Raw genomic sequence first — 6,969 nt, 5'->3', positions numbered from 1 at the left:
TAGAAAAATACCATCACATCAAATTCCCCTACTTAACCCTTGCTTGCCCTCGAGCAACATAAAACAAAGAATAAGTTCGAACTCATAATCCATAACAAAAATAACCATGATCTTCACATTTGTGCCTCAGGAATAAATTCAATGCATGATCAAGAAAGACGTTAAAATGCTAACAACGGAACAAGTTCAATATCCAGACATTTCAACTCGAGATATAGCCTCGAACGTGTGTGTGTGTTTGGTCATTAGAAAGTGTCATGCACACTTCACAGATCCATTCAATGTAAAACCCCACAATAGCTCAAGTTGCACACCAACAAATCAAATTAAACCATTGAGAAATTTTATAGTCTTTTCACTTGTCCAAGTAATTGCACCTGGTTATCCTCAACTCCATACATTCTCCTCCATATTTAGCTCTTGGAATTTATAGGACTAGAATTTCAATCCCCATTCCAATGTCTTCCCTCACCTTACTAACTCCATTCTTTACTCTTTTAATTTTTTTTATTAATTAAGCTCAAAAGGGAGGTTGATAGGCTAGCGACTTGCTAAGACTATCACAAGGCTCACATGACCTTCACTATGTCATATACAATTTACAAGCCATGACTCATGCGTGCTTAAGAATATTCAAGAACCACGTCAAAGTCTAATTTGCATTGGATATCAAAGTGTTCCAAGGTTAGAAAATCTTCTATTTTCAAAAATATGCACGTCATCAATTAGATATCATCATGGGCTAGTGAATTTCAAGAGTCAAATTCATCACAAACTATGAGCTCTAAAATATATATATATTTTTTAAAAATGGCTAAATTCTCTCAATGACTGGCTAAGTCCTCTCCCCCATACTTAAAATCTTACATTATCCCCAATGTAAGAAAAAAAATGCAAAACAAAAAAAAAAAATAAAAACTAAGAATGAAAGAAAATACTCCCCTTGGGTTGCCTCCCAAGCAGTGCCTCTGTTTACAGTCGTCGGCCCGACTGTATGCTTCAGTTCATCAAGGTGGTTCATATCTAGTTTTCTTTTCCACCTTCACCCACTTGAGTAATTTTCCAGTTGATTTCGTCCCATGCTTTCTCTTCTTGGATTTCTTGGGATTCCTTTTGATCTATCTAGAAGAAGTTTCGGCTCAGTTTTAGATTCCTGCAAATCAAAAGGAAAAATTTTAGAATTCGAATTCTTAGCAGGTCTTACAACAATCTCCTTCAACTTATCCTCAATTACAAACTTCTTTTGTCCTTGTTATAAGTGATCATTGACATCAAGAATATTAACATCACTTTCACAACTAGGATTTTTCAAGGTATCAAAAATATTAAATGTAGCAATTTTCCCATCAAATTCCATAGTGAAAGTACCATTATCAACATCTATGATAGAATTTGAAGTTTTCAAAAATGGTCTCCCGAGCAAAGTTGGGCTATTCAAATCATTATTTTTCATATCAAGCACATAGAAATCAGCAGGAAAAATCAAATTACCAACTTGCACAAAAACATGCTATATCACTCCTCTAGGAAAAATAGTAGATTTATCAGCCATCTGAACAACAATGTCAGTTTCAAGCAAGGGCCCTAGTTTTAAGGAAGCATAAGCAGAGTATGACATAACATTAATCGATGCTCCTAAATCTAACATGGTTGTATCAAGCTGAACATATCCTATCTTACAAGGAATCGAGAACATACCTGGGTCCTTGCATTTTGTAGGTACCTTTCTTTGAATTACGGCAGAGACCTGTTCTTCCAATTCAACTTTCTGACATCCCTTTAGTTTTTGTTTTCTCTTCATAGTATACAACTCTTTTAAAAATTTAGCATAGCGAGGTACTTGTTTAATAGCATCTAACAGTGGAATATTTACCTCACATCTACGAAACACTTCATACAACCCCTTAATTCCTTCATCCTTCCTAGACTCTTTCAATGCCAAGGGAAAAGGGGCTACAGGTTTATACTCAGAAAGAGGAGGGAACTTACGTCTAGGTGCTTCCTGAATTGTGTCGTCCTCCTCTACCTTGGATTCCTGCTCATCTTTGTTCTGTACTGGTTCTTTTACCACTTCTTCATTAACCTTCAACTCCTTTCCACTCCTCAAGGTGATTGCACTCACATTCTCCCTCGGATTCACCACAGTCTGTGATGGTAAGCTGTTCGAATTCAGTGCCTCCAACCTGTTCACTGCGGTTGGCAACTGCCCCATTTGAGTGTTCAACTGTTGGATTCTTGCTCGAGTTTCTTGTTGAAAAGCGGCAGTATTAGTAGAAAGATCCTTAACAATGTTTTCTAGAAACTCACCAGGCCTGGGGACTTAAGGATGCTGTGGTTGTTGGGGGTACGACGGCCTATAAGCTGGATTGTGCGGTGGTGCTTGAATTGCTTGCGGGTTCCCATATCTCAGGTTTGGATGATCCTTCCAACCAGGATTGTATGTGTTGGAGTATGGATCATACTTTTGTTGTGGCGGTCCGAGAAATCCTCCTACTGCACTGACTTGCTCAGCCGATTCCTCTTGAAGTGTGGGACACATGTCAGTCGTATGTCCCATTGCAGTGCAAATTCTACAAACCTTCTTATTTTGTCCATTCCCTACAGCCATTTGACGCACAAAAGACGTCAGATCAATCAGTTCCTGTTCAAGGGAAGAAACATTTACCTCATTATTCCTTCCGGGTGTTGGATCACTCCTGACGGTTCCAAATTGTTGAGAATTTGCGGCCATATTCTCTATCAGATTCCTTGCTTGGACTGGAGTTTTATCCACAAAAACTCCTCCACTGGCCGCATACATCATATTCCTGTCATGAGACAATAAACCTTCATAGCACAATTGAATTAATTGGTTTTCACTTATTTGATGTTGCGGACAGCTAGCACAAAGCTTTTTGAACCGCTCGCAGTATTCATGAAGTGATTCCCCTGTGTATTGCTTTATCCCATAGATTTCCTTCCTGATATTTGCGGCTCTAGAAGCTGGGAAGTACTTCTCCAGAAAAATTCTTTTCATCTCAGTCCAAGTCGTGATGGATCCAGAGGGTAAGTAATATAGCCAATCCTTAGCAGTACTCTTCAAAGAGAAAGGAAAAGCTCTAAGCTGAATCTGCTTCTCTGTCACTTCATGGGGTTTCATACTTGTGCAAACCACATGGAATTCCATCAAGTGTTTGTTAGGGTCCTCACCTGCAAGACCATGAAAAGAAGGCAATAAGTGAATCTGAAACGACCAAATTTTCTAAAATAACATATGCGGAAAATTATTATTTTTTATATCCTAAGTGAAATAAATGTACATACATGCCCATACATATATGCACAACAATAAACAGATTTAAAAATAACTTAAATAAAATGCAACATTTTATACTTAAATATCTGAGTCAAACTTAAATAAAATACTGTCAAAACAATAAACTTAAAAGTTTTCATGCAATAAATTACTTAATAAAAATAGTATTAAAATTTGCCACTGAAAAGACTTAAAAGAATTAAATAAATAACAGAGTTTAAAATTCTTAAAAATATTCATAATGACTCAAACGACGGCTGCGGGGGATCACCGCCTGTCTGCTCATACGTCCTTGCCGCCGGTAGATACTACATCTTCCTCTACGTACTCACCTGCACCATATAAGTGTAGTGAGCCTAGAGGCCCAACATGCTAACATAACAAGGATTTAAAATAATTTAAATCACTGAAGTACTAATACATAACATATACATGAATGAGCATGCTTGAAAATCGTGAATCATAACTTAAAATCTTGCTTAAACTTGATCTTAAATATAATCATATAATACATACATAAACATTGTTGAGCATAACATTTTTCTAACATCGCATGATCATATCCATAGTGTAACCTTAAACTTAAATGGTTCGACTGATCAGTCTCTTAAAACCAACGTACGCGACGGTGACGAATCACCTCTTGCTGGTAGTAAACTACCCTTAAATTGACACTAAACTGCCCTTAATATGTGGGGGCTTGCCCCCCTTAAATTGTCACACTACTTCAACTTCCAACATAAAATTATTTTCTTGCTCAACCTTAAACATTAAATCATGCCATAAAATTATTTCATGAATGCATGTATTTAAATAAAAATGTGTGTCCTTCATATATATTTAATTTAATTTTTATACTAACATATAAATACTAAAATAACTTTCATGCATAAAATAATTAAATATATAATTAGGACACATGCAATTTATCATGGTTTGTACTGAACTGCTGACCCTAACACTCAAGCCCATTTTCTTAAATTCTGGCCCATTAACACTGAGACTGGCCCATTAACATACTTAAGCCCATTAACACATTTCTAAGCCCAATAAATCAATTAAAGCCCATTAGCACATACTTGGCCCAATAACAACTTAATCTGTCCCAATGGGCCCAAAAGCCCAAAGACTGGCCCAATAACTTCCATGGGCTCCCAAGCCCATAAAAATTATCGGGCTAACTTAATTAAATTTAATTAAGCCCAAAAAAAATGATTAAATTTAACCTAAAATAATTAAATGGAGCCCAATTAACTTTTGGGATTTAATTAGGCCCATTTAACATTTAATTAAACTTAAAACTTAAAAATAAAAATACCCGAGCCCGACTAACTTGACCCAGACCTGGACCCAACTAACATAACCCATGACCCACTGACTTGACCCGGACCACCAAACCCGACCCGGACCCATCACTGAAACCCTAACCCGAACCCTACTTCCCTTTTCATGCGGCCGCGAGCAGCAGCCCTTCTAGGGTTGCTGCCGCCCAGCTCCGGCCGCCCCTGGCCGGAGCTTTGCCACCCAGACGTGGCCCATGTCTTGGCGGTACTAACCTGACCAAGGTCCTGACACCATGCAGCCCACGCACAGAGCACCGAACCCCCTTCCATCAAACCCTAAACCTGCGCCTCCAAGCCCGATCCTGCACCAGCACCTACCTGGGCTTGTTTGGCTTGAACCACTCGAGCCACTCGAGTCCAGATCACCCTCACACGACTTAGGGACCCCTGACCAGCAGCTATACTACCATGGAGGGAGAAAAACGTGAGCTTGAATGAAGAAAGCACATGAACGAGCATCATGAACAAAACCGTCTCATTTTTCTGAAAATCTATGAACATATCGATGCATACACAACACACACATAATAATCACTGATATAGTGCGAAAAAGAGAAAGAAAACATGCCTTTCACCGATAAAAATAATAGAAGGGATAGACGGTGACGAATCCGGGACGACGACGAAGACTAACTTTGAAGCTTCAAAACTTGGCTATGGATTCCATGCTGCCGTGCGCCTATGGAGAGGTGAGGGAGAAGAGTGGAGGAAGCTAGGTTGAGAGAATGAGGGAGTGAGCGTGTGTTTGGGGGGTTTTGGGCGATGGATTTGGGAGTAGATTAGGTAGATAATGATCTCAATAATTAATTAGGAGATAAATACCAATATAAAAAGATTTCCTAACTTAATAAAATACTAGCTAACTAATAAAATAAATAAATCCCGAAATAATGGATTTAGGGAATTTTAAGGATAATAAAAAGTCATTAAAATGGCTTAATTTGGATAAAACGGACTCCTAAAATTATTTAAAAATAAAATATTGATAATTTTGAGGAATAAAAACTCAAAATAATATTTTCGGGCTCCAAAAAGGCTCATAAAATAATTTGGGTAGAAAGTTGTCATCTCGTCCGTCCACGGTCCCGTCAACGCGATAAAATAATACAATTACCATAAATCATGAAAATCTCTAATTATGGGTTAAATGCTTGAAAATCATTTAAATCATGCACAAATAATTCACATAAATATTTAACCCATAATCTAAAATTTTAAATAAATAAATTCCCTAATTATGCATGCGAATTTACGTATTAAAAACACCGGGTGTTACAATTCTCCCCCCCTTAAATTGGATTTCGTCCTCGAAATTAAAGTACTTACCCGAACAACTCCGGGTAGCGAGTCCTCATGTCTGCCTCGGTCTCCCAAGTAGCTTCCTCCTCCGAGTGATTCAGCCACTGGACTCTGACCATCGGTATGACCCGCGTCCTAAGTCTCCGCTCATCCCTAGCCAAGATCCGCACTGGCCTCTCCTCATATAGTACTAGATCAGGTGGCAACTGCAAGGGCTCGTAATTCAACACATGCGACGGGTTAGAGACATATCTCCGAAGCATGGATACATGGAAGACATTGTGCACTGCCGCAAGCCCTGGTGGCAAAGCCAAACGATAGGCCAACGTGCCAACTCTCTCCAAGATCTCAAATGGCCCAATATATCTCGGATTCAACTTGCCTCTGCGTCCGAATCTCATCACCCCTTTCATAGGTGATACTTTCAGAAACACATGATCACCCACTGCAAACTCAAGATCTCGTCGTCGAGTATCAGCATAACTCTTCTGACGACTCTGAGCTGTCCTCATAGGATTCCGAATCTGAATCACAATGTCTGCAGTCTGCTGTACAATCTCGGGACCCAATAGAATTCTCTCTCCAACCTCATCCCAATAAATAGGAGATCTGCATCTCCTCCCATACAAAGCTGCATAAGGAGCCATACCTATAGACGCCTGAAAGCTATTGTTATAGGTAAACTCCACTAGTAGCAATCTCGTCTCCCATGAGCTTTGAAAATCGATGACACAGGATCTCAGTAAGTCCTCAAGAATCTGTATCACCCTCTTAGACTGACCATCTGTCTGGGGATGAAAAGTTGTGCTGAACAGTAGTCGAGTCCCCAATGCTGTATGTAGACTCTTCCAGAATGCTGACGTAAATCTCGGATCTCTGTCTGACATAATCGACACTGGTATGCCATGCAGTCTAACAATCTCCTTGATGTAAAGCTTCGCATACTGTGTCAATGATTAAGTAGTCCTCACTGGAAAGAAATGTGCTGACTTGGTGAGTCTATCCACGATCACCCAAATAGCCGTGCAACCT

The sequence above is a fragment of the Henckelia pumila genome, chromosome 4 (genome assembly GCF_033568475.1).
Source record: "Henckelia pumila isolate YLH828 chromosome 4, ASM3356847v2, whole genome shotgun sequence".
Classification (NCBI taxonomy): Eukaryota; Viridiplantae; Streptophyta; class Magnoliopsida; order Lamiales; family Gesneriaceae; genus Henckelia; species Henckelia pumila.
The sequence above is the reverse complement of the archived record's forward strand: the minus strand, read 5'-3'. Positions refer to the sequence as shown.